Source organism: Miscanthus floridulus, chromosome 18 (assembly GCF_019320115.1).
Source record: "Miscanthus floridulus cultivar M001 chromosome 18, ASM1932011v1, whole genome shotgun sequence".
Lineage (NCBI taxonomy): Eukaryota > Viridiplantae > Streptophyta > Magnoliopsida > Poales > Poaceae > Miscanthus > Miscanthus floridulus.
In genome coordinates this window covers 51,588,734-51,599,638 of record NC_089597.1, presented here as the reverse complement: position 1 = coordinate 51,599,638, position 10,905 = coordinate 51,588,734, and positions in this window count along the sequence as shown.

Below are 10,905 nucleotides of genomic sequence, written 5' to 3'. Positions count from 1 at the left end.
CAGCTAGCTAGAGATGGCTACAATTTTTATTATCTGACGAGAGATCAAATGAACAGCCACAGATTTTCTGGCGTGTGCAGTAAAAATGCAACAGCTATGCCTCCTCCATTGTGCATTAGATCGAGGCACAGATCAAAGCCACTCATGACTACTACCACTACTGATACATTTTTGGTTCACCAAACCGAGGCACAAAGGTACCCTTGCGCGGTTGGCAAGAGTGAGAAGTGTTCAGCCCGGTCAGATGGACGATGCTCGGACTGTCAAGTGCACACGAAGATAATGGTAAACGTTACTTTGTGAACTAAAATGTTTGCACAAATGCGCACATTACATGCATAATTTGAGGATATCAGTACTACTTGATAGAAAGATAACATAACAACAAACTAGACTTCATATATATATATATATATATATATAGCATTTTATATCCTTCTGGGAGTAGTTACTCCCATAATGAATAAATCACGTTGCGTATATGTACATACTCATTTATCAGTTTGAGTATGTTGACATACTAATATTAAGATACTCCAGATCTTTACTATGTGATTTTTTTCAAAAGAGCACATATTTTTAATATAATATATAATACTATGATAGTAGCATATAAAATAAGTATAACCATATACTCTAAGTATACATACATACTTGTCATACATAGTACCCTAGATGGTCTAGTATGATGATATACTCTATCTACATACACTTCATCGGTCCATATACGCCCTAAATCTAGAGATATACACATGGGAGTAACTACTCCCTGGGAGTAGGAAATAATTTCCCTATATATATATATATATATATATATATATATATATATGGAGTACAGCTACGATCTACCATCTACCATAAGAGGAGAGTAGTGCCATCCATCCCACTACTCAAAGGCATCCAACTATTACCTTGACATACTAGTTCTAACTATAGATGATTAACATGACTTCATACTAATTCTAACGGCATGAGGCAGCATACTAGACCTCTCCGTCATGGCGAACCGGCACGGCCAGACGATCCCTTCGGTCCATCTAGTCCTAGTTCCTCGCCAGGGTGTGATGGCGGGCAATGTTCTTGTCGTTGGTGTAGTAGCCATCTCAGCGGCCACGTGCCTTAGCCAGGACATGCGCCCTGGCGTCAGCCTCGTTCCAACCACGAGGCATACGGTTGGGGCAGATAGGGCACACTAGGCCGCCAAACGAGCTAGTGCGGATGAACAGATTCGGGCCCACGGGGACAGGCGTTGGGTAGCCATGCAGACGATCATCATCAGAGTTCGTCGTGATGTTTCCTAGAGAGCCGTTGGACTCATCCATGGCCTCGGTGAACGGCAAGGGGACCGCAACGGTGGAGGAGACCCGCTCCAACTTGGAGTAGATTCGACGGCGATGATTCGACCCAGCGACAGCGAGTGGGACCACACTGAGGCTGGTGGTGGCGAGCGAACCAATGGTGCCGATGGCGTCAGCCTCATCGTTGAGGGCGATAGGGAGAGCAATGGCAGCCTAGGAGACAGCCTACGGTAGTGCGACGGGAATGCCGATCTCTCACGAGTGGACGTCGGTGCCGCCTCCGCTGACAACAACCCTGGGTGCACCATCGACCCTGACTCCACTGAACCGCTGGAGGAAGCGAGCACAAGAGTCGGTCCACTCTTCCTCGATGCAGACCTATAGCAATTCATGGGGACGACCTTCATGGCAACCGACGAGGAGGTGGTGGTGGGGACTTTGTGAGGCGAGGCGAGGGCTTTTGCTCAATGCAAGGTGAAATGAAACAATTGGAATTGGAGCGAGGCCAGGCTTTATGTACACACAGGGACAGTGGGGCTTTTAAGGCGAGATAAAGATTTAGTTTTTCCAAACCGCTACACGTCTCCTTGGGTGCCATCGCACTACCTTAGGAATCACAACTGTATTATACCGAGGAAGGCGTGTGCGACCAGAGATGCAGCAGTAATGGCGTACCCAACCATCCTCTGCAAAAACAGAGCATGTCTCATCCATTTACATCGATGAGATGGCATGACCATACCAAAGGTATGGCCGTCGGACTTTCTATCTTAGCGAGACATGTTCAGACGAACTCCTCGCGGCATGGTTGTTGCAAGTTCAACAAATTTTATCAAATACATGCACACAGATCACTACGACACTCAAAACTATGGAAGACATGTTTTCTATCCGACGTGTTCAAATATACGATGGACGGACTTTCTTACGTGCATTTAGGCCAGGCTACTATATGGCTACTCTGTTCTGCATTGAGGCTAGGCTTGCTCCTCTCAAAGAAACCATTGCACGGTTGTCGAGAGCGAAGTGAATGCATGAGGAAAGCTGTACAGGAGTGAATCAGAGAAAATTTAAGAGATTTTTTGGCCACCATGACACGATTGGCACTTGAAAGCCTGGTGCAGTTGTGATTGGTCTTTTCACTGCTATCCAAGCAGTCACAACAGTCGACAGGCAGTGAAGAGGAATTCCTTTTGTAAGCAATTTCTCTTGGTTGGTTTTGCTAAGACATGCTAACAAGATGAGTTAGGTTCACCATAGATCAAAGCCACTCATGACTACTGATACTACAAACAACACAGATCGCTACGACACTCAAAACTATGGACGGCACATTTTCTTTCCGATGTGTTCAAATATATGGTGGAAGGACTTTCTTACATGCATAGTAGAATTTCAACACCTATGGCTACTCTATTCTGCATTTAGGCCAGGCTTACTCCTCTCAAAGAAATCTTGAGCGGTTGCCGAGAGCGAAGTGACGAGTTGGATTCATTACAGATCAAAGCCACTCATGACTACTACTACCACTACTGGTACATGTTTGGTTTAGCAAACCGAGGCACAAAGCAACCCTTGCGCGGTTGGATTGAGATATGTCCTACCCATTTAGGTTTACAATGCTCGAACCATCACATGCGCACAAAGATAATGGTAAATGATACTTTGTGAACCAAAATGTTTGCACAAATACGCACATTACATGCATAATAAGAGGATATATGTGCTACTAGACAGAAAGATAACGACAAACTAGACTTCATTTATATGTGGATTACAACAACAATATGAGTTCAACCTACATAACCATGCCTTCATCTGCCATCCCACTACTCAAAGTCATCCAACTACTATCTAGACATACTATTTCTAACTACAGATGATTAACATGACTTCATAATAATTCTAATGGCACCTGGTAGCAAACTAGTCCTAACTACATATGTTGACATGACTTGATACTACTAATGGGGAGTGCCATCCCACACCTCTATTCAAGTCATGCAACAAGGGCACCAACAGGTGCAAACAAAATCCAACGCCTGCAAGGTAAACCGGCCTTGGTTGAAGCCAGCAAACCTCTCCGCCACGGTGAACCGACGCGGCCGAACGATCCCTTTAGGCCATGTAGCCCTGGTTCCTTGCTAGGGCACAATGGTGGGCAATGTTCTTGTCATTGGTGTAGGTGCCGTCTAGGGGGCGTGTGCCCTCGCCAGCACATGCGCCCTGGCGTCGGCCTTGATCCAACCACAGGACTTACGGTTGGGGCAGATGGGGCACACTAGGCCGCCATACGGGCTAACATGCAAGAATAGATTCGGGCCCGGGAGAACAGACATTGCATAGCCGTGCAGACGATCATCCTCTAAGTCCATCGTAATGTAGCTTGGAGAGCCGTCGGACTCAAACTAATCCTCGGCCAAGATGTCAGCCATGACCTTAGTCTTGGCCAAGATGTCAGCCTCATCGTCGGCCTCATCATTGGCCTCAGTGGATGGTGATGGGGACCACGACAGTGCAGGTGACCCACCCATGCGGGGAACGGATCCAGCGATGGTGAGTGGACCTAGTGACGGCGAGTGGGACTGCATCGGGGCCAGTGGTGGTGCGTGAACCACCGGTGCCGGTGGCGTTAGCGTCGTCGCCAAGGGCAATGGGGAGAGCAGCAGCCTAGGAGATGGCGTGAGTCTCGGCAATAGGAACGCTGATCTATGGGGATTGGACTTCGCCGCTACCTCTGCCGACACCAACCTGAGTTGCGCCATCGGCCCCGCCTCCACCGAACCACTAGAGGAAGCAGGGACTGTAGCCGGGCCACCGACGACCTTCATGGCAACTGATGGGGTGGCGGAGGTGGGTGGCGAGGAGAGGGCTTTTGCACAATGGAAGGTGGAATGATAAACAATATGAATTGGGGCAAGGCCAAGCTTTATGTATACACAGGGACACTAGAGCTTCTATGGCGAGATACTCCATAAAGATTTATTTATACACAGGGACGCTAAGGCTTCTATGGCAAGATACTCTGTGAAGATTTATCTTTTCCAGAGGTGGGTGCCATCGCGCTCCCTCAGGAATCGCAACTGTATTACATCGACGGCTGCAAAAACAGAGCATGACTCCTCCATTTTTGCCAATGAGACAACGTGAGTCTCGACACGATGACATTAATTATGTGTCCGGTGGACTTTCTTGTGTGCGTAGTAAAATTTCATAGTTTGTGATCGACTACACTCACCAATTATTTCATCCAATATTATTATTACTAGTAGTAGGGGCGTGGTCACGTGTACCATGTTTTGCTTGGCTTTTAATTTAATAATTTCCAAAAGAAAGTAATGTTTTTTCATAATGTATGACATGGGGCCGAGAGTACATTTGCACAAATGTGTACGACATGTATACTATCTAACGCGTTCAAATATACCGTGGCATGACTTTCTTGCGTATGCAGTAGAATTTTCAACACCTATAGCTCACCTATTCTACATTAAGCCAGGCTTGCTCCTCTCAAATAAACCTTGCATGGTTGCCACGAGCGAAGTGAATGCAGGATGAAAGCTAGACAGTTGTGAATTGACCACCATAACACAGTTGAGACATGAAAGCCTGGTGCGGTGGTGATAGGTCTTTTCACCCCTTGGGTGCTATCGCACTCCCTTGGGAACCTCAACCAGTCATACCACAGAAGGCATGTTCGACAGGAGATGCAGGAGTTTTGACATTCCCAAGCATACACTGATGAAAACAGAGCATGTCTCCTCCATTTACGCTGATGAGACGGCGTCAGTCTCGGCACTGGTTTTTACATGTTAGCTCCTCGACCGATGCCCCAATAGTGTGTTCATTCCTTGCATTTGTGACAACAATAGAAACACAGAAAAAGAAAGCCCCCCATGAGAGGAGAACGAGAATAGAGACATACCAGCAAGGATTCCTCAAGACTATCAAGTTCCCTAGTTGGCACGACGGAGCTACAAGAAGACATGGTAGGACCGAGCAAGAAGACATAGCATGAAGATCCTTCTTCCTAGAATGTATGCAGAAATATTGGTAAATGCCCATTTTCTGTGTGCTGAATCCGATCTGCTAGGGTTTGCCTTTGGGAATTCACTTATCTCTCTATCTGGCTATGTTGATCGTTATGCACGTAGAAACTGCTGGCTGCAATGGCCTGGGATGTCGAAGGTCACCAAAAACTCGAGCTTTGTCTAGATGATGAGCAGAGCCTGGCACAATGGAAGGTGGTGGTGTTCCCTAACGGTGGCCACTTGTACCTCCACCTAGGATGGAAGCACTTCGCCCGTGCCCTCGACCTCCAAGATGGGTTCTCTCTTGTATTGCGGTATGATGGCCGGTCACATATTAACGTCAAGGTCTTCGACCTTACCACCTGCCACAAGTAGTACCCACACAACTTCAAGGCCGGCGGTAGTCAGCTCTCCCTTCACATCACGGACACCTCAAAGCGAAGTATCTAGTGGTACTCGCGTGAGACGCAGAACATACCGATGTTGCAAGTTACTAGTGTCGTCTTTCTCATCAATCTTTTTTTTGCGCGAGGTGAAGAACGTGCCAATGGACTCTGAGGTAGCGCATGGCTACCAGCAACAGCAAGCTATCGAGCTACAGATGGCTGGGTAGTCCTGGTTTGTGGCCTTGGATAGGACCCTCACGCACAAGTTTAAAGTGCGCACGTCGTTCAAGTATGGGTGGGACAAGTTCTACGCATGCGACCACCTCAACTTCGACGACACCTGCTTCTTCAGCGTGATCTATGAGGCCACCTGCAGTGATGACAAGGATGAGGAATGGGAGGAGCAGGAGGACGATGAAGCTAAGCTCAAGGTGGAGGTACGAAAAACAAATGGCGAATGGTTGTGGTGAACTCGGCGCAAGAGTTGACACGATCTGTATTTTGTTGTTTTGTCAAAACTATTATCCAGCCTATCGAGATTTCCTAGTATTGGACTGTCTTAGGCCCTGTTTAGATGGACTATGACTAGTTAGCTATGGCTAAAAAAGCAAACTAAAAATGAGCCAATTAGTTGTGTTATTAGTCCATACCTGTTTGTATCCTGAACTAATTGTTGGGTTCTATAGACTAGAACTAGTTGTTAGCCCCTGATAGTTCGGTTCTATGAACTAGTTGGATAACCCCTGATAGTTGCCAGCACTGTATTTCGTTGTTCATCGACTCATAGTGATCCAGAACGTCTATATTTTGTAGGGTCGGACTGTCTTAGGGTCCCGAAAATCTCAATAGCTATACACCCACACGTCCTCCGATCAGAAAGGGTGAACTTTGATTGTTGCAATGCCCATGGCGATGCAACGCTCTCGAGGAGACGCGACTCAATCTCAATTCAACTATATTGATGCAACAGTTATTGATCATCCTCCATCCAGTGTTTGGAACTGCCGCAACACATTCCCATACTTAAGTGAAAAAGTTAGTAGTGAATAACTTCTTTCGCCTCCCACTTTGTTGTGACATCCATCCACATGACTGTCGCCGCTTCCCATGGCCTCCAATGAGCCCATCAGCGGCAACATCCAGCATACGGCATCAGTAGAGCACAACACTGGCATTGTCCACGGTTGTCGATGCTGATGGCACCACGGTTGCCAATGCTGGTTGTTGGTATTTATTAAGTGCAAATAGAATAAGAAGGATTCCGCAAGCGCACAGAATACCATTGTAGCATTTTACTGGGAGTATTCCAGGTATCATTATTTATATTTTACCACACAGAAACAAAGGAGTAAATATTATTGAATATCAAAGGAGTATGTATCAGTCAACATGTCATCATAGCTAGAGCAAGGGTAAAGGTAATGATAGGAATTAAGCATAATGACACTCAGGGGACAGATCACTAAGATATTGTAAACTAGTTAACTCAGGAGAACAACGGGTGAGGTAGATTCCTATGATATTCTTATTACATGGTCAAAGAATATATATATACACCCAACTATAGCTAAGACTAACTCTACTCTTGTGCACTTCGGGACGCCGCTTAGATAGTAGAGCACCGCAAAAGGATAACTCTACTGACGTGACTACGGTTCTAGAATTTAAGAACCTACTCAATTTGGTATGGACTACGATGGATAGAAGGGGCTATCACCTCCCACTGCTACCATACAACCAGTGAACATGGTGTACTCATAGGCAGAGCATCGTATAAGGACCATGCTTACACATGGCTCGGCTACTTAGCCCAACCATGGTAAACTAGCAGGCTAAGCGCTCTATTAACCTGCACACAAAAGTAATGATAACCTCAACTAAGCAAGATACATATTAAAAGTAAGCATAGCCATGAAGATAGGAATATGATGAATTGATAATAAGTCTTACAAGATGTAGAAGTGAAGATACAAGGCTTTGCTAAGCCTCTAAGACTAGATCCGAAACTTGAGCATGAGCCCAACTCGACCCTCACTCCCGAGCTACTAATCTACTACATTGGAAAGTTCTAGAGCTATTCCTCCTAGTGTGTCTTAATCTGAATCAAATATATGAATTAGGGTTTTAGGATGTCTCCAGGGAGGGGGTGGGGTACAGGGCAATATATATAGGGGGTAGCATCAATTCTAGACCCTCAGATCAAACTGACTTGAATAAACGACGTAGATGCGATCTTTAAGGTGGTGGAGAACCGATGTAGCGAGCCAGAGGCTGACAGCTGACCCCACAGGCTGACCGGCCTGCAGTTGGGGCCAATCGGCCCCACCAAGAAGCCTCTCGTAGTCTTCTTCAGTATGGTGTCCTCTGGAACCTTCTGGAGTTGTTTACGCCGTGGTTGAGCGTGATTAAGTTTGACGTTTGGGTCCACCTTGACGGTTTTCTAGATAAACCCTGCTGAAAACACAGATTCACCAAAACTTGTGGAATTTATTAGTTTAAACCCCTAAACCTATATTGGTGATCATTTTTATGCATTTATACAAGTTATGTTGACGGTTTATGATTGATTTTAACAACTATCAACAAGCTCCCCCACACTTAACATTTGTTCGTCCCTGAGCAAAGTTAAACTCAACAATGGATCAGGAGTTGTTACAATGCTTTCACTCCTCAAATGTACACATGAGTTCAATAAAAAATTCTCCTCTGGATTAGAATAGACCGATCTGACTTTCAAACTTACCCATATTACCTTCAACCATGGGGCTTCTTTGCCTTCACTTGGGTCTTGAGCAATTGAAAGATAGAACGATCAAGTCAAGCACTATGTCTCAAGTCCTTTGTTCTATAACACCTCGGGTGTTAGCCTTGCATAACTTGACTTGCATAACATGAGCATGGGCATCAAGCATTCATAAATCATCATTTACAATTGAAACAATTGATGGAAACATATGAAACATTGCTTGTTATCTCGTGTTTCTTGAAACATATGCAACGTTTGCTTGTTATTGCATGTTTCTTTGTACATATGCAAATGATCATGACTGTGAACATGTACTTGGTAGATTTGAGTCACCAAAATATTTTGGCAATGCTTAGGTTCACAAATGGAACATGGATCATGAATGTCATTTTCCATGGTCAAGTCTTTAAGGCATATTTCATGTGATTACTTTAAATAGCTCTATGAGTGACTACTACATGAAATGCTTAAATGACCTTGCAAATTGCTTAAACATGCTTAGAGTATCTTCATGAACAACTTTGGTATTTAGGGCTAGGGCTAGTTTGGTCATTAAGCCATGCTTTGATGTGTTTCATCATTTAAAAGTGACATGTTTGACTAAAGTGGAACTAGGTGCTAGACCTTGCATGGAGGAGTTCACTAAAGCAATGTTGTAGTGTTTGACATAAGGAACAACTTTGATTTTTGGGTCTTTGACTGATTCAGCTCCTAACATGTTTGAAATTGGATCACAAAAATCAGTAAAACACTCATTGCAACACTTAACAAATTTTTTCTAAGTCAAGTTCACTGACAGCCTGACAAACCAATCTTTGTGATGATATAACTCGAGTTTAGTTGAGAGTTGGCACATGATCCCTTGACAAAAGTTGTAGCTAGTACATAGGGCTATGATTTTTGTTCAGATCGTTTGCACTTTTGAGCTTCGGTTTAACCGTTAATTCACCATCAAAACGCGTCGTCAGGCTCGGCTTTGATTCTCTGAATCGACTGAACAAAGCCGTTCAGTGGCCGACACCGACAGGCTTCGCACGCCGCGTGGCGCGGGAAACAGCCGCGCATCGCCACTGGTCTGTCCGCGCAGGCCACGACGCGCCTGGGCGCGCCTTCAACTCCCCCGCACCCGCCTGCACTCAGCCACGCCTCCGTTTTCGCATTTCCGCCTCCTCCTTCGCCTGTGCGAGCACCGCCGCAGCAGCCGCCGAGCTCCCGTAGCTCCGCCGTCGCCATAGCCCGCGTAAACTCGCACCGAGCCGCCTTTTCGTCACCACCGCAGCACCACCAGCTCCCCAGCAACCTACCGCGTCCAACAGTGCTCACTGATCAAGCTCGGTAAGCCCCAGCGCCGTGCAACGCCTCACCGGAGCTCCGCCGCCAACCCCGTCGTTGTGGCCCCGCCGCCACAGTCCTCCTCCCGCTCTATTGGCTAGCGCGCTAGGTCCCCCAGCGTTCATAGATGCTTGTCCGCACTTTAGGTTGTGCCACCGAGGTCGTCACCGGCGTACCGCCGACGTCCCGCCTCGCTGAGCCGCCATGGCCGCCGCCGTCGTCACTAGTGTCGACGATAGGGCCGGCCAAGTAGACCAATCGACGCGTTAGGTCACGGGAATCACTCAGTGATGATGTCACTGCCGGCGGACTCGCCGTCGACGAGCTATGGCCACGCGAGCTTGCTCAGCGCCGCTGGCTCTGTTTTGGGTCTCGCTGACCGGTGGGTCCAACTGACGCGTGGGTCCCTGCTGTCAGCGACTCTAGGTTTTAAAGATAGTTCAAAAATTCCAGATTCAAGTGTGTTTTGTTATTTTTGTATCTTCAGTTTGATAGCTCCTAAAATTGTGAAATAAATTTGTGAGTGTTCCTTAGGAAGTGTAGTATTTAGGGAAAATATGTTCTTGACTTGTATAGTAGAAATTTTTGGAGATTTAAATAGGGATTTGAAATGTGCTTTTGAATGCATTCAAATTTGTTTATTTTATATCTAGAGTTCCTGTGCTCCAAAAATTATGAAATTTTTGTGGTAAGCTAGTATTAGCATATATGAACTCTGGTAAAAATTTGAGGACCAGTGCATGTGTAGATTTATAGTTATAGATTTTTCTTTTATGAATAGTTAATCCTTGCATGAATTTTTATAAATTAATTATGAGTCCAAAATTCATGAAATTTGTTGGAGGTAATCCTAGTACCATATGGATGCTAAGAAAAATAGGAAATCTGTTGCTTGACACTTTTCAATAGGGTTTTCCATTTATGCTAATTCAAGCCTTGCTGCCTTATCATTTTTGTATAGAATATTCTACTTAGTAAAATGACATGAAATTTTTATGAGTTGCATGTTGAAACTGATGTAACTGTAAAAATGGTTAATAACAAAGTTGTAGAGAATTTGATAAGCTTTCCAGAAAGTCCAGGATCACTGGATTTGGATTTGTAGAACTCCA